The sequence below is a fragment of the Mus musculus genome, chromosome 1 (genome assembly GCF_000001635.26).
Source record: "Mus musculus strain C57BL/6J chromosome 1, GRCm38.p6 C57BL/6J".
NCBI lineage: Eukaryota > Metazoa > Chordata > Mammalia > Rodentia > Muridae > Mus > Mus musculus.
The window spans coordinates 20,667,710-20,689,849 of record NC_000067.6 but is presented as its reverse complement, the minus strand read 5'-3'; the positions used below and the strand labels follow the sequence as shown (position 1 = coordinate 20,689,849).

General features: G+C 43.0%; 1 long non-coding RNA gene and 2 other non-coding genes across 3 annotated transcripts; all 3 read right to left on the bottom strand.

The window, feature by feature from the left end:
- Nucleotides 1–6,891: 6,891 nt before the first annotated feature.
- Nucleotides 6,892–19,968, bottom strand: Lincmd1 (long intergenic non-protein coding RNA of muscle differentiation 1). The gene is made up of 3 exons (NR_131249.1): nucleotides 19,849–19,968; nucleotides 18,746–18,900; nucleotides 6,892–7,137 (listed from the first exon to the last, which is right to left on the bottom strand). It is a non-coding gene; the product is annotated as a long intergenic non-protein coding RNA of muscle differentiation 1 (long non-coding RNA).
- On the bottom strand, nucleotides 6,963–7,081 carry Mir133b (microRNA 133b). Its single transcript, NR_029902.1, has one exon. It is a non-coding gene; the product is annotated as a microRNA 133b (primary transcript).
- On the bottom strand, nucleotides 10,768–10,840 carry Mir206 (microRNA 206). Its single transcript, NR_029593.1, has one exon. It is a non-coding gene; the product is annotated as a microRNA 206 (primary transcript).
- Nucleotides 19,969–22,140: the final 2,172 nt, after the last annotated feature.

Genomic DNA, 22,140 nt, shown 5'->3' with positions numbered 1-22,140 from the left:
TTCTGTTAAAGAATGAAAAGGCAGGACAGGTAGCAGTGGAGAAATCTCAAACATAGTAGACAGAAGCAGAGAGATTTGGAAGGTGAAGAAAGATTTTCACCAAGGAAGAGGAACCACATAATCACAGTAGGAACACAGAGAAAAAAATATTTCTGCAAACATGGTGGGGGGGTGGGGAGTCAGGGATGGGGTGGGGGGAAAGTGACACAAGGGACAGGGATGGAGTCGGGGGGTGGGGGGCGGGAGTTGGGAGACAGAATCCATAACTAGGGAAGCCAAGCTGAAGTCCAGCCTCCTGGGAGGTTTTAAAGTCTTTGTAGGGTCTTTCTCCCCCTAATTTAGGGTTGGTCAGTTTGAAGAAAGACAGCATAGCTGATTGACCCACAACTGTTGTGTAAGCATTTCTTATCTGGCCTTGAACTTGTTGAGACAGCCCATTAGTGTATGTGACTTACTGGCACACACACACACACACACACACACACACACACACACACACACAAAGGAGAGAGAGAGAGTGAGAGAAAGGAGAAAAAGGAGAAAAAGCCCACAAGGCCTTTATTTTAAACTGATGTCTCAGATTAGAAGGTGAGAGAGATGCTGGCTATCTTGGGAGTTTATGTCTTCATTACCTAGCCGTGGCTCTGCTCCCTGTCTGCCTATTAAGGAGTCTGTTAAACAGCTAGTGCCTAAGCACTGTAAATGTGATTAAAAGGCCATGGCTTTGGTCACAGACCCTGGATGGGGGTGCCTTGTACCTAATATTGTTGTTTTGTTAATGGATCTCTTTATTAACCTTCTTCCTAAGTATTTATATTTTATATCCATAGGTTAGTGTAGCTCTCGCCTTGGCCGGGGGAGCTTCTGTAGTAAGAGGTTAGCAGGTAATGAAGTGACCCCTAACTGGTCTAAGCGCTCTTGTGAGTGCTCAGTCCTATGGAATGTCTCCACCAAAGCTCAGGGAACATGGAGGAAGAGGAGACAGAGAGGCTGTAGGAACTGGAGAAAGTAAAGGACTGCTGTGGGATGCCATCTTCTGGACACAACATGGCTGTCGAATTCCTAAATGCACCACAGCTCCTGTGATCTGGACAAGATCGAAGGAAAAAGATTGGTCAGCATTCCGGCAAGCAGGACCAGACTGGACTCAGTGAATTACCAGAGGGAGAAAGAGACAGAGACAGAGACAGAGAGTGAGACACACAGAGAGACATACACAGAGTGACAGAGAAACAGACAAAGACAGAGAGACTGACAGACAGAGAGAGAGAGACAGAGAGAGACAGAGACAGAAAGACAGAGAAAGGTAGAGATAGAGACAGACAGACACAGACTGACAGACAGACAGACACACATATATATATACGCATACATATATACACACAGGCACACAGCCACACACACACACACATACACAGACAATCACACAGAGGCACACTCAGACACAAGCACAGACACACACACAAACACAGACAGACAGATATGTACACATATACAAGCATAGATACAGAAGCACCCGTATCCTATTGATTTTATTTCTCTGAAGAAATAGTGAATAATTAAGAGTTTTCATTAAAGGAACCCCTTGGGTAATGTCATTTGATAGTCCTCTGGACTATCAAGTAACTTGGGAGTGAGTTCCATGTGCTTCGGTATTTAGTTAAATTTCCTAAGTGTGCCTCTTTTTTACTTTCTGTTAAAACAAGTGTTCCTGGCACTTCAGTGGAAAGCTCCAAGTGCATAAAGGCCTCTTGCTAGATATCTAGGAGAGAGAGAGAGAGCGAGGGAGAGAGAGAGGGAGAGAGAGAGGGAGGGAGGGAAGGAGAGAGAGAGAGAGAGAGAGAGAGAGAGAGAGAGAGAGAGAGAGAGAGAGAGAGAGAGAGCTGGGAATTACTTGGGGTGGATTAAATGCTGCTAATGTAACTTTTCCTCAGAAGAAACTTTTGAGGAAATGGGTAACACTAGGTTGTGTAGGAAACAGATGAATGCCTTTCTGTCGAGAACATGTATGGAGTCTCTTTCCTTGGAACATGAGATGCTCAGTCGAGAACATGTATGAAGTCTCTCCTTAGAACATGAGATTCTCAGAGTAGAGTCATTGCTGGTCTTAGCAGTGGAATGGGTTTTATAGAGATGTCATCTGTCTTATTTTAGAATCTGCCCTGAGAGTGAGTGGCACAGGAGAATTGCATTTGGGGGAGTCAGTGCTAAATCTCAGCACTGCCTGCAAGAATTGTCTAGCTTGAAGCAAGGTCATACGTAGGAAAAGTGCAGATCTGGTCCCATTGTCTCCAAACTGCATCTCCAGTGAGGACCTTTTCTCACCTTACATAGTGTTTTTTTTTATTGGTTTAGAGTATGGATGGTGCTCCACCATGAAAAGATAAAACAAAAATCTCAAGTCCTGCATGGAGGCTTAGTTCTCTAACCCTAGCACTTGGGGAGTGTAGGCAGGAGGATCAGGGGTTCAAGGCCATCATCAATTATATGGCAAGTTTAAGACTAGCCTGCTTCAAAACAAAAAAACAAAAAAAAAAACCCCAAAAAACCAAAAAAACCAAAAACCAAAAACCAAACAAACAAAACCGCAAAATAAAGGGAAAAAATAGAGAAAAATTTGAATCCTGCTATGGTGATTTATGCCCATAATCTTGATGCCTGAAAGACTGAAGTAGAAACTCAGAATTTAAGACCAGCTTGGACCACTTATGTCCAACAAATTTAAAACACCATTTCTTTCTTTTTTTTTGTTTTTGTTTTTGTTTGTTTGTTTGTTTTTCTTTTTTTTTCGAGACAGGGTTTCTCTGTGTAGCCCTGGCTGTCCTGGAACTCACTTTGTAGACCAGGCTGGCCTCGAACTCAGAAATCCACCTGCCTCTGCCTCCCGAGTGCTGGGATTAAAGCTGTGCGCCACCACGCCCGGCTTAAAACACTGTTTCTTTAATTACAAGTGCAAGGATCCATACAGAAAGGACTCTGTTCTGGGATGATAATGTTGTGTATTGAAGTGTGATATCCATAGCAGATGCAGGACTCAGCATCATACCTTGACTGTTTGAGAGTTGCCTGTTGGCCAGCAGGCTTATCAACATTGGGAATTACCATGACTTGGCAAGCCAGATAGCTTGGATATGGATTGCCGGAACCCACATAAAAAAACTTGTGCAGTAACACAGGTCTGTAATCCTTGGCTCCTATGGGAACATGTGAGGTGTAGACAAAAGAATTCTCAGAAGTTCAATGGCCGGCTAGTGTGACTCATACAGTGGGAACCTATGAGAGACCTTTCCTCAGACATGGTAGTTTGTCTTCCAACCTTCATATATGCACAGTGGCATGCATGCCCCCATACTCTTACACAAAAGCATGTATCACATCATATATACACAACGCAATACATGCACACACAATTTTAAAAAGGAAAAAAGAATTTTCAGTATGGTGATCCATATCCCTAACCCAACACTTGGGAGGTAGAAACAGGGGATATATATATAAATTCATAGATGCAATCTTTGATGAAGTGTGTGTAATGGAATTTTCCTCTTCCCGTGTCCGTCTGCAGGGTAGTTAGTCTCAAACTATTTCCATCAATTCCTCATGGGCAAAAGTCCTTTCAGCATTTTTATGCAATTATTTTCATCCTTATAGGGCTGACTCTTGGCAGCCACGGGGGTTACCCAGAGTCTCTGTTCTACCAGAGTGACACCATGCCCTGCCGGTTAGAAGCAGCATGGGGATGCTGCTATGCAGGAACACACAGGAAGGGAACACACTGACAGTAAAACCACATGCCTCACAGGGTGGCTTAACCTAGATTTCTGCCCTAAAAAGGGGGCTGTGGCAAGATCAATGGCAGCAGCTTGGGACAGGATGCCCAGTTCTTTGATTCTGCTGGATTTCTTGTTGAGGGCAGAGTTTGGCTTTGAAGACTCTTTAGACAAACTTACTAGAAAACATACTTTCTTAGAAGTCCCATCTGTCACTCTGGTGGTAAGTGAGAGCCAAACTCCATTTGCTCTGGTCCTAGTCTTGTGATGATTAAACAGAAACTTGATGCTGAGATGTAGCAAGGGGCCAGTATGTTACCTTGGCTTTGGAGTCAGGATGTGTCTGCAAATGGTCCCACCTTGGAGCCTTCAAAGGTGTTTTGACCAAGGGTAAGGGCGGTGGCAGTGGTGGGGGTGGGAGGGAGGGATGGTGTATTGAAGAAGATGTTCAGTCCATTTTCCTATACTTCCAATAAGTCTTTGACCCATGTTCCCAAATCACCCAGTAAGTAGAGGCGTGGCTCTCTTCTCCAACTCTAGCTGTGTGTAGGTTGGTTTCTTTCTAACTTATTTAATCTTAGCCTTATAAGGTCTTGCCTGGCTCTATCAAGCACTTTGGCAGTAAGAACCCACATTTGTACATGACCTTTTCTTGATCTTCTGATGCCTATTTCAGTCACCACATACCTAATCTTTTTAAAGATTTTGCTGAAAGCACCCTGTTATAGCTGTCTCGTATGAGGCTATGCCAGTGCCTGGCAAATACAGAAGTGAATGCTCACAGTCATCTATAAGATGGAACACAGGGACCCCAATGGAGAAGCTAGAGAAAGCACCCAAGGAGCTGAAGGGGTCTGCAACCTCATAGGTGGAACAACAATATGAACTAACCAGTATCCCCAGAGCTTGTATCTCTAGCTGCATAAGTAGCAGAAGATGGCCTAGTCGGCCATCACTGGGAAGAGAGGCCCCTTGGTATTGCAAACTTTATATGCCCCAGTACAGGGGAATGCCAGGGCCAAGCAGTGTGAGTGGGTGGGTAGGGGAGCAGGGTGGGGGGAGGGTATAGGGAACTTTCGGGATAGCATTTGAAATGTATATAAAGAAAATATCTAATAAAATAAATAAATAAATAAATAAATAAATAAATAAAATAAAAAATTTTTAGATTTATTTTAGTTTTATGTATATGAGTACTTTGCCCCATGTGTGTCTATTCATGACAGTGTTTTTTTTTTTAAGATTTACTTATTTTATGTTCATGTATATGAGTACACTGTCTTCATACACACCAGAAGAGAGCATCAGATCTCATTACAGATGGTTGTGAACCACCATGTGGTTGCTAGGAATTGAACCCAGAACCTCTGGAAGAACAGCTAGTGTTCTTAACCATTGAGCCATCTCTCCAACCCACACATCTAATCTTCGTGTACCTGATTTCTTCCCTCCTGGATGGCCAAGTTTCCTTCTGTTTAGTTCCCCTAGCATTCGTCATGCCATGTCTATTTGTATGTGATTGAGCCTTTCTGTCTTCTCAGCTGCATTTCAGGCTAAAGGAACATGGCGACCTCCAGATCTTCCTGATTCCACTATTTGCAATACATGTGCCTAACTCTAGGCAAAGTTCCATCACACCACAAAGTTGGGGAAGGAAAGAGAGGCCTGCCATTCACTCTCTTACCACTGGTTTGATCAGGCATTGTGTATCTAAAGAGTTAACAGAAATCTCACAATTCTACAGTTTATGTTGAGAATAAATAAACGACAAGTGCAAGCAATTATTAGAGAAAAGTTTAATGAATACCAATTTGGTTTTAAAAGCATTGTCAAAGAGAAAAACCACATTGTGCACCCAGTCCTAGTTTTAGACCCTTGTATATTTTTTCACTCCCACAAATTCTTTTTATTATAGATAATTATTGATGTTTCCATTCTTTCCATGAGGAAACAGGTTCAGAGTGGAGGGGCAGGCAGCCAGCTGCAGCCGTGTTCATTCTCTGCCTTTAGAAAACATGCTTCATAGCCTCACACACCCAGGAGGCTCTGTGCTATAGAGCAAGCTCAACAGCTGTCAGAAACCTCTTCCCAGGCAGTAGAATCTCACACGTGAAGCAATTTTTAGCAAAAAGCATTACATACGAACAGTACACACTAGGATGAATGTATGCTGCATGCTAGTAGAATCAATAGTGGGAATATAAGTATACCAAAATTAATGTAAAATTTATTTTGGAAATATTATCTTTTAAAATTTGTTTTTCCTTCTCTGGGAGCCATGCCTCTGGGCATGACACCATCATTGTCATACAGCAAAACACACATTCTCTGAGTGATTATGGCTGGTTATTTACAGACATTGTCCTCTCAAAATCTTAGAACAATAGTGTGATCCAGGTCACTCTTTCCATTTACTGGTGAAGAAGCAACTAATGTTTTTACGGAGGTAACTGAGGCTATTTGACTGAGCGCACATCATAGCTAATCGACAAGATGGGTAGGATTCAAACAGGAAGCCAAGGTTTTACCTTAATTACTGGTATCAGCCACTGGGAGCTAGGCAACCTCTTTCTGTGTACTTTAGTCTCAGTGTACATAAAGTTCTCAGCTTCATGGAAAATGATGTAGAATGTCACGGCGAACTCAGTCAACTATATATACTCATATACATCCATATTCATAGATACTTATATATGTATATATATATATATGTATATATATATATGCAAGCATCCATACACACACACACACACACACACACACACACACACACACACACATATATATATATATATATGAATTATATCTTGGATTAAGCATGTTCTCGACTGCATTTCCATTGTACTGTGTTGTGTTTCCATGGTCAGTGGCCTTACTTATGCTTCTGTGTCCTTGTGAGCAGAAGACCTGTCTCCTATGTATCATATTCTGCCACTGACTGGTCTAAGGTTGGCTCAAGTTCCATCCTTAGCATCATTAGTGGGTGTGCATGGAAGATGTGTGCATGGCTCTAAATGTGGGTGATTTAGAAGGTGTGTGTGTGGCAGAGGATTCTGTGTGTTGAGCATGTGACCTGTGAACTTGGGCTTTCTCCTTTCTTCTTCCTTCTTGGGAACATAAGGCTATGATGGCAAAACCAGCATTACTTTTCATAAGCAAGGCTGTAGCAGCTATTTTCTCTTCTCTTCTCTTTCTCCAAATATTGAGCTTTGCCAGCCCTGCTGTAGCTGGTTGAAGGGGACCAAACCTCTCAGGAAGACGGACTTGGTTCCGTTTGACCAGCCAGAGCAGGGGGCCACTCCCTTTGGAGGTGACTGCAGCCTGAAGCTTGTGAAGTCCTTGGAGTTTGAGCACCACTTGTCCAAGCCTGTAACAGAGAGAACCACATTAGCATGAATCAACCCCAAAGAGAACATTATCCTGACTAACCTCTCACAGAGCTTGAAAGAAATCTCACAAAGTCGTATGCTTTTTAGTTTTTATTTATTTATTTTATTTAGCTCTTATTTTTTTTTCAAATTGGAACATTAGGCACGAAAATGGAATACAGTTATAGAATATGGAAAAAATAGACACTCTTTTCTTTTATATTCTAAAATAACCTTAACATTGTCAAGTATATTTGTATGCATATGTAAATGTACATTATATAACCCTCTATGAATGTATCATGTTTGCATTAAAAATGAAATATAAGTGGGTGGGGAATATACAGTAACTATGATACTGAGTTTCTTGTTTTCTTGTAATTTAGATGTTTTTCTTTATAGCTTTTCTCATTTATGCATGTTCTGAATCAATATATTTTAATATTATAAATATTTATCTGTGGCATTTTAATTTTACCTTACATGATATCTGTAAGGCTCATTCATATGAATATGGTAACTACAATTCACTAATTTACATTGTTTGACAGTTTTTTTATTATTTAAATATATTATATTCATTCCTTCTCCCAGTAATAGCTATCACAGTCCTTTGGTTTGAAAGAATGGGTGGAACTGACTTTAGTAGAGTCTATCGAGGGAAACAGAGGCATTTTTGGTTCTTGTAGATCATGAAGAAGTCTGGATTCCAGTATGTAAGAACTTACAAGTTGACCTTTTAAGCGAAAAGTAACATTTACCACCCTGACATACCCAGGAGTGGGGTCCCCAAACTCATGTACCCTGCTTTCCCAGTGATTCTGAGGTATCTAAAGTTTGAGAACCATTGAATAGAAGGGGTATCCTCTGCTTTCGGCTTGTTAGTAGTAAAGTGAGATCAAGTGTAGGTAAGAAGGAAAGGCTCCCCGAAAATATGGCTTGCTATCTCCATAAGGTATTGGCATAAGGAGAGGAAAGATGTAGGCCGAAAAGATAGTTGAGTGCTTGCAGAAAACCAACTTTCTCCTTTGGGGCTAGTTACTGGCTAACATGTTTTCTTCTTCTTGATAAATAGAAGTCATTGAGAAGAAAGTATGGCCAGGCAGTGGTGGCACACACCTAAAATTCCAGCACTTGGGAAGCAGAAGCAGATGGATCTTTGAGTTTGAGGCCAGCCTGTTCTACAGAGTGAGTTCCAGGACAGCCAACACTACACAGAGAAAGTCTGTCTCTAAAAACAAAACAAAATAAAACAAACAAAACCATCCTGAAATTTTCTGGGTTCAAAATCCACTGATGCATTCTTGATTTTATTTATTTATTTATTTATTTATTTATTTATTTATTTATTATTTATCTATTTATTAATTATTTATTTGATATTGAGAATTTGATACTGAGAAATATCATATAATGATGTTTGGTATTGAGGTGTTAAGTAGCATCTTGACAGGTCAGCATGTTTGTCTATACTGTGGAAAACATGCCTAGTTTGCCTCTTGTGAATTTTGATAGTAATGAAGGGTGTTCTAAGTTCCTAGGGTACACAGAGGAGACTAGCAAGGCTTGTAGGAGAGTCTGAGGGGCAATTATGCCTGCCTCTGAGGCCAAAACTTCACTTTTAACTCCATCTTGCCTAGAGAGTGTGCCCCATCACTCATCAACAAGAATTTATACTTATCTGTGAATGTGTTAAAATCCACTGGACACGTTTAGAAGTGAGGTAGCCAGGTGCCTGGCTTCTTCCAGATGGACTCTAGTTAGAGAGGCCTGTCTCGAATCATCAAGGTACCTCATACTTTAAAGCACCCAACAGGGCACTGCAGAAAAGGCAACTGGATAAAGGCACACCTATCATGTATGAATGTTGTGATGAGAGAAATTAGCATTACAAAATACAGTGTGACTCTAGGATAGTACTAAAGTTCCTCTGTGTCCTGGGCCACACCTCCTTGGTGTGAATCTTCTTGGCTTGGCTGTCACAATCTTACCTTCTCCACTGTCCTTTTTCTAATGATAGGCGTCTTGTGACTCCTGCCCTCTATCTCCTCCCATGTCTATCTTGTCCACAGCTTATGTTAGGGAACAAGAAGCCAGGCAACTGCAGGGGCAGAGACAGCCTGGCTGTCTGAGATTATTTCTGAAAAAGAATTCTGAACACAGCTCCCCCAACTCTTTCCTTGTGTTTGCCCATGTCTTTTGATCCAGCCTCAGCAACACAGCCATCTATATAACATATCTCTGATTTCAGAACGACATGAAACCAAACACCAGGGTAGAAAAAAAAATCCATGGGCTAGTTAGAAAAAAAGATAGGCTGTCAATGGAAAGAAGTTCAGTTTGAAGCATCAGATATTTTATATAAAAAAGACTGAAGTCTAAAACAGAAAGGACAGAGATTTTTTTTCCTGGAAAATGCCAGTGTCGGACACCATACTAATAAATACAGGTTTTCTCGATCTTCACACATTGACATTTTGACCTGGGTACTTCTTTGCTATGGAGATGGTCTGTACACTATACATGCTTCGTTGCACCCCTGGTCTCCACACCCTAGACACCAGGAATACCCTAAGTGTGACAACAATTTTTCCAAATTACCCACTTCCTGGGAACTGATCCACAGTGGTACGATCCTATGCTCAGTCCTCTAACTGGCCCTTCTCTATTAATCTCCCCCCATCCACCACCCCTGTTCCACACTCTCACCTATCCCCAGAAGAATAGGGTGGCATGCTCATGATGGTAGCTAGGGAACTACCTGGTTCCTGAAAGAGGGATGTAGTGGTCCCCAGTGTGGCTGCATCTCACTTGGGAGTATGAACACTGCCCAGTGTGTTCGGTATGCTGATGTTTTTGAGGGTCCAGGAAATACACATATCCTTTATCTTCCTTTTTTGCCATTCTGGGCTTCTGGGCATGGTGCCAGTCTTCAAATGCCATGGTGCTTCATTTTGTTTTGGGTAAGAGCTCAGGCTGCATGTTTAATGGAGTCTTAGCCTGCATCTGGCATATCACTACAGCGCCTCTTCTCGGTTTCCCTCTAGAGTCTACCTCCTTCATGACATGAGCTTAGACACTAGAGTCAGAACTGGGAACACAGGGCACTGGGTTGAGAACAAAGGAACTTAGGCCACTGAATGATTGCAGCACTATTTTAGGACCCCCATCTTTCTTCAGACAGTGTGACCCAGAAGCAACACACTGACATGGGGTTGTGAAGTAGAAAGAACAGCAGCAGGGCCAGGAGATGTGGAGCCTTCTACCAGGGTGGTGTTCTTCAGAGCCCAGTAGTTGTATACTCTCTGTTTATAACACAAGTCACACACCTGGCACCATGAACTATCCCTGAGCTTGCTTGGTAGAAACATCCATTGCAGGAGCCATATGAGCAGAGGAAGGAACTAGGACCCCGGGAGCTGATTCCCTGAGAGTAGATGTGAAGGATGTTGGTATAAAGGGGCTAGGATGGGGAGCATAGTTGACCTGAAACCCAGTATTGTGGGAGAAGTCTGTAGAGGTAGATTTCTGGGGAAGAGGGCACCTGCAGGTAAGAAAATGTAGCCAAGGAACGAAGAAGTCAACAGCATATTCTCTGGGTGGAGCCATCGGCCTTGAAGAAGCACTTGCCAAAACCACACACTTCCTTACATTCCATAGTGCTGAGATATCTATGAGGATATAAAGAAGCATGTGGCCTGGGGAAGCTGTGTCCTCCGAGGCACTTGTCACGCAGAAGGAAAAGCTGCTTTCTTCCTTGCACAAGTGAGAAGTGTGAAGAATCTCTGGGACCTGACTTCATCCATTCTACACTCCCAGAAACTATCCTGGAGTAAGGTGCCATCTTGGCCTAACAGGCAGAGCTTGTTGGGAACAAATTTCCCCCTATACACTTCAGTCTGAGATCAAGGACCCCAAGGCTCCCCCAAAGGCCACTAGAGATTTCAGCGTAGTTATGGCCAGGCAACCTGTGTTATCACTATAATTACCAGGGTGCAGGTTGCAGGGTGGATTTGAAAATGCTTCTTTTTCTTCTTCTTCTTCTTCTTCTTCTTCTTCTTCTTCTTCTTCTTCTTCTTCTTCTTCTTCTTCTTCTTCTTCATCTTCTTCTTCATCTTCTTCTTCTTCTTCTTCTTCTTCTTCTTCTTCTTCTTCTTCTTCTTCTTCTTCTTCTTCTTCTTCTTCTTCTCCTTCTCCTTCTCCTTCTCCTTCTCCTTCTCCTTCTCCTTCTCCTTCTCCTTCTCCTCCTCCTCCTCCTCCTCCTCCTCCTCCTCCTCCTCCTCCTTCTCCTTCTCCTCCTCCTCCTCTTCCTCCCCCCTCCCCATCCCCCCTCCCCTCTTCCTCCTTAATATTATGGAACTAATAGAACATTAAAACAGGGGTAACATGTGGAGAACTGCTCAGCTTAGAGGCTGGCCCAGGCGCTATTGTACTTCCTATTTGGGTTGCTTGGAATATGCTGACAGGCTGCAGCTGCCAGATGAGCATTCCAACACAATTGTTCATTGTGGAAGGGATCTTTTTTTGTTCAGCCCCTGCTGCTCGTGGCCAATCACCTGCGTCACAATCTGTGAGGCCTGGGCTGTAGGAGATGAATGGACACTGGCAGCTGTTGAGCCATTCAGGGTCTGACTGATCACCCTGGATGGGGAAAATTAAGGGTTTGAACTTCTTGGCATAGAATTCTCTGTCAGGAAATAGAGAAGCAAGCTAAGAGGAGAAGAAGGGTCCCGAACTGGCTCATAGCTCTGTGAGGGCTGCTTCATACAATCAACAAACAATAATAACTTTTTAATAATAATAAAAAGTAACTTTTTTCAGATAAGTTTTATATGACAGGATCATTTTCAATGTCTTCCCTATGCCAGCTCTTTGAATCCTCATATCTATGTGAAACTGTTTTACCCGCTTGTTTCTGGTTTTACACATGAAGATATGGCTCTAGAAGTGAATTAAATTACTTATATGCAAATGGAAATTATTAAAAAAAAAGAAAAATCAAACCAGATTGGAAGAACAGCCTTGGATCAGTCCAGGCTTTCTTTATGAGAGCTTGGAAGGTAAGAGGTGTTGGGAAGGAAGGGAGGAAGGAAGGAAAGAAGGAAGGACACAAAGGTTTTATATTCCATTTTCATCCTTCTGCAGTTTTGAGCTTGGTATGCTGGTATTGCATTGATTTAGAAGTCATGTGTGTGTGTGTGTTTCCCTCCCTTAGGTGTGTAGGAAAATGATCCAGGCATACTAGCATACTAGTCAAAATCTTTCTGCATGACACAGGGAACAATCCAGTAATTCACTTAATGTAATCTATTGGCTGTTTAAGATTCTTTCTGCTCTGAAAGGATACCATTCTTCTTGGATTAAGCATAAGCTTTATGTAAGGGAATCTATGGCCAAACTTCCTGCACATTTGGTGGATTGGTCTATCCAAAGCACAGTGCCAGGGACAGATAACTCTGTAGCGGGCTACTCAGGTCAAAGGAGATGTTGTCTTCTCTCAAAGATGACTTTGAGACCAAAGTGTGGGCACTTTGCCCCTTCTTAGAAATGAGGAACAAAACACCCATGGAAGGTTGAGACAAAGTTTGGAGCTGAGACAAAAGGATGGACCATCTAGAGACTGCCACACCCGGAGATCCATCCCATAATCAGCCTCCAAACGCTGACACCATTGCATACACTAGCAAGATTTTGCTGAAAGGACCCAGATGTAGCTGTCTCTTGTGAGACTATGCCGGGGCCTGGCAAACACAGAAGTGGGTGCTCACAGTCAGCTATTGGATCGAACACAGGGCCCCCAATGGAGGAGCTAGAGAAAGTACCCAAGGAGCTAAAAGGGTCTTCAACCCTATAGGTGGAACAACAATATGAACTAACCAGTACCCCCGGAGCTTGTGTCTCTGGCTGCATATGTATCAGAAGATGGCCTGGTCGGCCATCAGTGGAAAGAGAGGCCCATTGGTCGTGCAAACTTTATATGCCTAAGTACAGGGGAATGCCAAGGCCAAGAAATGGGAGTGGGTGGGTGGGGGAGGGTCTGGGGGACTTTTGGGATAGCATTGGAAGAGCTGGAGAGATGGCTCAGTGGTTAAGAGCACCGACTGCTTGCTCTTCCAAAGGTCCCGAGTTCAAATCCCAGCAACCACATGGTGGCTCACAACCATCTGTAACAAAATCTAACTCCCTCTTCCGGAGTGTCTGAAGACAGTTACAGTGTACTCACATATAATAAATAAATAAATAAATAAATAAATCTTTAAAAAAATGGCGGGAAGGGTTGTAAGATGGAGAACATAAAGACACACGCTTCCTTGCGGTTGACAAAGAACGTTGATAAAGAAACTGTGTGTTACGTGTTTCCAGATCATTTAATTACTTTATGTTAGCCTTTATATTATTATGCCTTTGATGGGTGGTGTTGAGGAGACTTGGGAGACTAGGTGTGTCATCCAGTCACTTGTACATTGTGTTGTGTTGGTAACACCCACCTTTCTCCTCATCTATAGCCAGATCCCAGGATATTTATCTGAAAGTAGTGGTTGAGGAGCCCCATCTGCCCACCAAAAGGTGATTGGTGATTAATGAGATACCACGTGAAGGTCTTGAGTGTCTTAAGAGAACAAGCTAATGATAATATGTCACTCAGCACGATACTGAAAACAGGGTTTATTCTCCACCACCCAACTCGATCCCACAATTGACTAATTCATAAAAGCCTCCAATTCTAAGGTGTTCTTCCCTCATTTCAACGAAGCAAGGGTATTGAGAAGCATCAGGACTTAAGCAACAGTGAAAGTGGTGCCAAAATCATAAGCAACAGCCGTAGTTTTTCCTTTCCTTTCCTTTCCTTTCCTTTCCTTTCCTTTCCTTTCCTTTCCTTTCCTTTCCTTTCCTTTCCTTTCCTTTCCTTTCCTTTCCTTTCCTTTCCTCTCCTCTCCTCTCCTCTCCTCTCCTCTCCTCTCCTCTCCTCTCCTCTCCTCTCCTCTCCTCTCCTCTCCTCTCCTCTCCTCTCCTCTCCTCGTCTTGTCTTGTCTTTTTTTCCTGAGCTGAACATTTGTGTAGTAGAACACAAATAGTACAAACACTGACTTACAAGGACATGAGGATGGTGAATTCCTGGTGATAGTCTTTGGAACATTTCTGAGATTTTGAGAAAATTGGGAATGGTTTGAGCCAGGGAGAAGAGCAGATTACAGACCAACACAGTGCTGTAATCTCCAAGGTTATTGGATGCAACGGGTATGAGGGTGAAGACCGGGACTTGATTATAGCCTCAGTTTCCTTATTTGAAACATGGGAACAATAATGCTTATGCAACAAGAAACTCCAGTGAGAGACTTTTGGGAAGTGTAAAGTGCTGTGAGCATGTATTAGTTTAAAAAATTGTTTTATTATTAATAATAGTAGTATTTAATATCTTCCTTACTAATTCAGTGACTAGGTATGCATACCATGTGGGGCTTTATGCATGACCTACTTAAAAGCCTTTCATTTACATAAAATTATTCTTATATATGGATTTACTCATAAGTAGTTAGGAAAGCTTCACTATTACTAAAAGATGTCCTCCTAAGAATTCTGGTCTGCCTCAAAAAAGCCCTGAAAACATTTTGACATGTCTGTAAAGAAGCTGAGAGGAAGGGTCTTCATCAGCATCTAACAAGAATCATCCCATTGTGCTGAGTCCTGGGGCCCCAGTCTCAGTGTGGGGACCTTTGTGAGTGACTTAGTAAGATGCTCAGACATTCCCTTTAGTTACTACAGGGCATGTTTTTCTCTGATGATAGATCTGCATTGAGACTGTCAGCCCTTTACTGAAAGAGGAGAAAAGACCTGGGCCATGTTGAATGTCACCTGCAGCTCCCTCTCTGCATCTCCAGTGAAGGCATCTTTGTGTTCCTTCCCTGTTCTGTCTCTGAGCCTGGTCAAGCTTTCTGTTTGTAACAGTGGAAGCACAGGGAGGAGTGGCCTCACAGAGAGGCCTCACTCCAATGTCTGACGACTTTTGCCTTCAGTCTGACATCTGCTACTGGTAATCTTGGTCGTTTGTTCATGAAACAGGCCATTCTAGAGTTTACCAGTCCTTTGGGACTGTCATCCAGCTGACAGGATAGGAAGCACGTCAGAGTGCCCTCTCTCTAAGGCAAGCAAAGGGGAGTATCTGGTGATAGGATCCTCTTTGTCCTGGGGGCTCAGCCAGGAGGTTTTGCTATTTTTAAAGCACTGACCAGTTCTGAGTGTTGTTTGACTCATGGGTATAAATCCTGGTTTAACTTTTTAGGGGCATCCGGGGCAGCACCAGCTCCAAATTCTACCTTCTCTCCCTCTAGGCACTCTGACACCTAGCTTAGAACAGGGGGTACTGGTGACATTACACTAACTTTCTCTCCTTTCTAACATCTCACCCAGGTGATTCAGAGCTGGGACTTCAGGGAGGGACAGGACCAGTGATGGGAAGGAGCCAACAGGCTACAAAAGCATTGGTTTGGAATCTTTATGCTTACACCAGTCCTATGAGGTCTATTTGAAATTTTTATTTTTTTTTTTTCAAGCAGAAGGGGACTTGGACACAAAGTTCCACTCCTAACCAAGAAATTCATTGCAACTGATACCTGCTGGAAGGGAACATCAGTTTTCTCTGAAGGAGTGACACTGGTAGATCAACCTCAGCCCAGGGCAGGTTCATGCTCAAAGCAGTTGGCTAACACAAAACTGACTTGTGTGTGTGCTTTCTTTGTTTTGCTTTTGAGAGAGAGAGAGAGAGAGAGAGAGAGAGAGAGAGAGAGAGAGAGAGAGAGAGAGAGGGAGAGAGGGAGAGGGAGAGGGAGAGAGAGAGAGGGAGAGGGAGAGAGAGAGAGAGAGAGAGAGAGCATGAAATTGGATAGTAGGGAGGTGGAGAGGACAAGGGAGGAGTTCAGGGAGAGGAAAGAATAAAATCAAAATATATTATTACACGAAAAAAATTTAAAAAGCCAATAAATGAAATAAAAATCCCATCTGAAATGACTTAATAAAGTTTGGAGTAGAAAGTGATTAAAAAACGTACTGAAATCACACAGCAGGTAAGTTGTAGTTATTATCACTTGATAAGCATTCTTATATTCTAGTACTTCCCAGTCTTGCTAACTGTTAGTGCTATGAGGAACTAAGGGTCCAGGTCCCTACATGCTGACAGCCGGCTGGGAGCACACTGTTGAGAGCACTCTGGCAGCTACACCCACTTTGTTTTGTTGCAAGTTGTAGGAGGACTTTGAAAAAAAAAAAAAACACTGCTCTGAGAGTGGACAGGATCAGGAGAATTTGTATTCTAAAGTAATGAAAGTATTACTGTTGCAAGCTATGCACTCCACAGCAGTATAAGGAAACTTTAGTCTGGATTAATGAAGAATTTCTGTATACATGATGATACAAGGTTAGAGTCTGAAACATAACTACCTTCTTTACAAGGAGTGGTTAGCATACTGCTAACAGAAAGGCTACATGTAACCCTAGTGAGCTATCCTCCCAGTGTTCCGTCTTTACTGGGAATTGCACCCTCCCATCTCGCCCTCCCCTACCTCCCCCTTTCGCTCATCTCCACAGGTGGAGTCCCCTCTTTTGAGACATGGTTTTGCTTTGTATCACAATCTGGTCTTGAACGCCATGCTCTTCTGAATTAGCTTCCCAACTGCCTCATTCCATAAAACACTTTAACTATGTTTTCTTCTTCATTAATGTTTGTACTTGGTCATATAAAATGTCCTTGTGACCTTGGTGACGCTTCTTGTGCTCTTGAGAAACATACCTGTCTATCGTCTTGATTGTCTGGCATCCTGATGGCTTCCACTTTTGATTTCTCAGCCTATGTCTCTTAAGGCTCACCACACAGACAGAATGACACAGATTAAACTCCCTCCTGACCCAGTGAAGCAATGTGTTTGCAGATACTCTTTTAAGCACTGTAACAAGCAACCTGTGTTCAAAATACTCCAGATGAAAGAAACAACCGACTGGCACACAAAGAGTGCTCTTTGTTGAATTTTGTACAATTGACTCTGAAGCCACTGTGAAGAAATCTGAATATGGTGGATCCAGGAAGCATCACCTTTAAAAAGCATGAGTTTCTAATTCAGTTTCCTGGCCATCCCACTTAAACATGAATGGTCAGTTCCACTTTCAGAGGTCCTGAGTTGGTAAGTCTGGGATAGGATCTGGAAGTGGTAACTGCAGCATGTTTCTGGGGAATATTGATGTTGCTGGTCTGGGGACCACACTGATAACTACTGGGTCAGTATTTCTTATGCTGTCCAGGGCAAGGGCAAGGAACTGATTCTACATTCTGGCCTCTTACCAATGAGGGGACAGACAGGAGGAAAAACCATTAGAGGCTGGGACATAGTGAACTGTCTCAAAGAAATGTCTCAAAGATGTGTTTAGACTCTAAACCTTAGAAGCTCCTTTAACAGTGAGGAAACAACCAGCCAACACACCAAAAAGAGAGGGACGTCCCATCTGGGAGGGTGCCAAGTGTTTTGACTCAAATTGTGTGCTACTTGAAATGAACCTTGGTGCCAGTGTTTATCAGTAAATTGTTCACTGGGGTTTGATGAAGACTAAGTGCGAAATGACGTAACAGGTTTTCCTGAGAAGATAGCTCAGCACAGGGTCACTGGCTCACAAACCCTCATGTGGCATTTGCAGAGAGATTATGATAATATGTAGTGTAACAATGTAACGATACAGAATAACAGCATATATCATTAACTCCAAGTCAGCTGTGCCCCACCCCTGCACTCCCTCCCTCCCAGTGCAGTCACTAAACTGAAGGAGGACTCACAGTTACTTAAAGTCTGAGGGGCAAGTCAGGAACACTGAGCTCTGGTCCAAACTTCCCAAAGAACTACATGGTTCAGGGAGTGCTTCTTAGTTTTCCAAATGTTGTAACTTCCACATTGTCTTAGTGGGGACATCTGTGGAGTCATTGAAAACTCAGCCTTCTGGGGTGATCGTTATATATATTAGATATATATTGAGATGTATCCATTACACACACACACAATTTCTGTGAATTCTTTGGAAAAAATTCAATGTGTATTTAAAACATTTTTAAGCCACCCCTAAAGGCATGCTGTAAGTTCAAGGTCACATGATGCTGAGTTCTTCTCCCCTTACTCCTAACGCCCTAAAGCTTTAGCTCTTCCTGAAGTAATGTGCCAGTCCCTTGGATGATTATGAAGAAATCTCTCCCCACAGTTGGATTCCGGAAACAGCACCTTCCCCCATCCCTGGGTATCCCAGGGCCCGTATCCTCCCATTTTGATCTTTGCTCCAAGCTCCTGCACACAGAAGCCCCACTTCAGTACCAGCCCACAAGTCAGCCACATGCACCTTCCCCACAGGTGGAGGCCGCTCTGTCAGAAACTTCCCACTCCTGCTTGTTTGAGATGCAGAAACCCGGAGCTTCACCTGCTCGCCTAGATCTGCCTTGCTGACTTCACATAACAGAAGCGGATCACCCACAGGGCTCCCCAAAAATTCACAAAGAGAAAAAGACAGCTGGATAAGGCAGGAACAGCCAGGGGACAAAGAGAGGAGACAGCAGCATGCAGAATCAGCTCAGTGACATACCTGGGGACAAGTTGCAGGCAGGTCCCTCCTCCTCTGTGGTTTTCTTGCCCCGCAGGCTTCTGCCCCCATTGAGGAGCATAGAACCTGGGTCATTATTTATTTATTTCCAGAGCTGGCAGTGTTGGCTTGCATTTCTATGGCTTCCTGTCAGAATCCTCTCAAGGAAACAGCAGCTGGTGAGCTCAGAAATGTCAGTCAGAATCTTGGCCTAGTTTGGGGCCTTGAAGATTCTTACAGAAAGTTACGAAGGTTTCTGGGCCAGTGTCTCCTTTGGGCTTTCCTTGCCTGCTTCTCACCTTTCCATCTATTTTTTCTTTCCTTTTCCTCCCCCCGGCCCCCAGTATCTAGCTGCTTAAATTGCCTGCTCCTGTCTTTCTGATGGTCCCCTCTTGGGTAAAGCTGTGGCTCTACCTGCAGCCCAGCTGAACAACCCGGTGACTTTCTGACAGTTAGGCCGCTATGCCTGTACTCATTTCTTGTTTGTCTCTTTACAGACCCCCGCCCCCATTCCTTTCTACTCTTACCTCCACAATCTCTATCCTACCAGTCACTCACAGAGAAACCAAGGTCTTTCCTTTCCTCATGTGCTCTGTCCTCTTTGACAGTCTATCATTTAGCCCTCTATGTACCATGCCTGTTTCTCTTTCATTTTTTTTTTATGACTGTCATTTGTTCAAGCTTTACCTCTGCATCTGAATTGTGATCTGTCTAAATGTGTTCTGGGTTCAGGTTTGTCTGCCTCTCCTCTCCTCTCCTCTCCTCTCCTCTCCTCTCCTCTCCTCTCCTCTCCTCTCCTCTCCTCTCCTCTCCTCTCCTCTCCTCTCCTCTCCTCTTCCTTCCTTCCCCTCATTTCCTCTCTTCCTTCTTCGCTTTCCTGTCTCATCTCCTCTCCCTGATCTCCTTCTTATTCCTCTCTTCAGGGTCTCTCTCTCTCTCTCTCTCTCTCTCTCTCTCTCTCTCTCTCTCTCTCTCCATCTCTCTCCAGGGCTTCTCTCTCCAGGCAGTCTCACACTCTGCTTTGCCTAGTCTCTGCTTTTTCCAGGCAAGCCTCTTCCCTTTTGTACTTTCCAGCCCTCTGCCCACCCCGCGTTGTGCTCTCCCACCTGTTTGTGTCTTTTAAGGACCGTGGTCATGTCCCTGCCTTCTGTCCACCTCAATCACTCCAGTGACGGGCTTCTGAAAGCTGTTAAATTATACCTCTTCAGCTGTCCCACTGCAAAGAGAAATGTCCTTTGCTAAATCCCCCTTTTAAATAGGCAAGTCCATATTAATGTTCCTATTTATAGAGTGTACTAATGCAATACACAAATTGTTTTAAAGACTCAGGATATAATTTTTAAAAAAAAGTAAGTGGATCCTCATCGCTTCGTTTGCATCCATGGATGCTACTTGAGATGCAGCTTCTTTTAGCTCATCTGAAACTCACTTTGCATATTTGTCTGATGGGTAGATACTTATTTTGAAAAATATGAGTAGCTTGGGCAGTAGACGCTCAACAGCATGTACTTGGTGAGTGCTTGCCAGACTGTAGTACACCTTATTAGACACCAGAATTGGGAAGAACTATTCCATACTCATGAGAGACATCCTGATACTTTTGGGGCTGGAACCTGCATCTAGGGAAATATATGTAATAGAACATGATTTTAGACTGATGATCCAGGGTAAGTTCTACTGGAACCCAAAGCTGGGTTTGAGATCCAGGTGGTAAGAGCTTCATGGATGACAGTGGTTTCAGTTGGGTGAGGATAGACAGAGCAGGCTTCCACACATGGATAGAGCTATGAAGAGCTCTGTTACATGGAGAAAACCTCCGGCAAAGGCACAGAGACAGGAAGTGCTGACAAGGTAGCCATTCTAGGGACACAGGCTTATGGTAGGAGATGCCAAGTCTTTAAGAGTTCCTAGAAAGCAGGCAATTTTATATGATATACCTATGAAAATATGTATGCATTGTATATGTTATATGATGAAATAATATATTATACTATAATATAAACACACACACATATATACACATATACATACATATACATATGTATATTTGGATTTGTGAGATAGGGTTTGTCTGTCTAGCCTTGACTATCCTGGAACTCATTCTGTACACCAGACTGTTCTCAAACTCAAAGATCCACCTACCTCTGTCTTTTAAGTGCTGGGATAAAAGGCATGCACCACTACCACCCAGCCACTTTATAGTTTTCAGTATGTCTGGAATGCGCAATACTGAGAATTCCTAAAGGGCAATTTTATGCTGATTTTGATTGCTCTCTTTTCCGTTTTGTTTCTAGCATGGAGTATGGCACACATCAAGCTCCCAATCAGTGCTTAAAGGTTAAGTCAGGTCAATCTACAACTTTACTACAACATGTAATCCCCATAGGCCTAAAATCTCTTTCTAACACGTCCACCCATTAGTTCTTCTGATCTTTACTCCACGTCAATAGATGAAGCTGATATTTACTTGACAACATGTCGTCTTTATGTAGGGCTACATTTAAGGCTTGAAGCTAAAAGTGAGCCTCCAGGCCTGTTGGAGGCGGATACGTCAGAGGAATGTGGGTACTGAAATTTGGGAGATGAGACATGAAAGCCACTTCAGCAGCAAGAGACTTGCTGAATGTACAGAACTCACTCGGGAGGGAGAGCTAGTCTTAGGCCTCCTGATCAATTGTCAGCTTTTTTTAATTTTTAATTTTTAAATTTTTATAAATCTCAATAGATTTTAGGGCAGAGACCCTGTCATTTTCAGTTGAAGAACCATCTTACTGTCTTATATAAATAAGGCATTTATCTCTTAATTTTTCTTTTAATGATGCAGGTTCTGGAGTGAAGATGTGAAGTCCTAGTCTAGGTTCTTCCTGAGATGTTCCTAATGAGAGCTCTTTCCCTAGGGAAAGCCAGGTGATAGGGTAAATGGAGAGCCAGTCTTAAGGATCTCAAAACATTTCCACTCATAAAGAAACATTATTTCTTCAGTGTATGAGGAAACAATGACCAGAAGGGATTTTCCCATGGCCACAGAACCAGCGTCTCTTGATTCCTAACTCTCATGATTGTTGAATAAAGCTGTTCTGAAGGACATTCCCCTTCCCAAGGTCACCACTGAGAAGCAGTGGCCATAAAGAGAACACTGAGGAGGATATAGTCACCTCTTCAAGCTCTTCAGTAGTAAGTGGAAACTGGACGGGGAGAAGGAGCGACAGCTGTTTGGAAATGCAGAGAGCAGACTGTCACACGTCCTGCAGTCTCTTGATGGTTTGTGGCAGGCTCAGTGTTGGAATTTCATAGGAGAGACAATAATACTACTAAATGAAATCATAGGATGGTAATAATAAATCCTTTGAGATGTTGCCAGACCTGAACACTGCACGCTTCAGATGCCAGCGGACAGC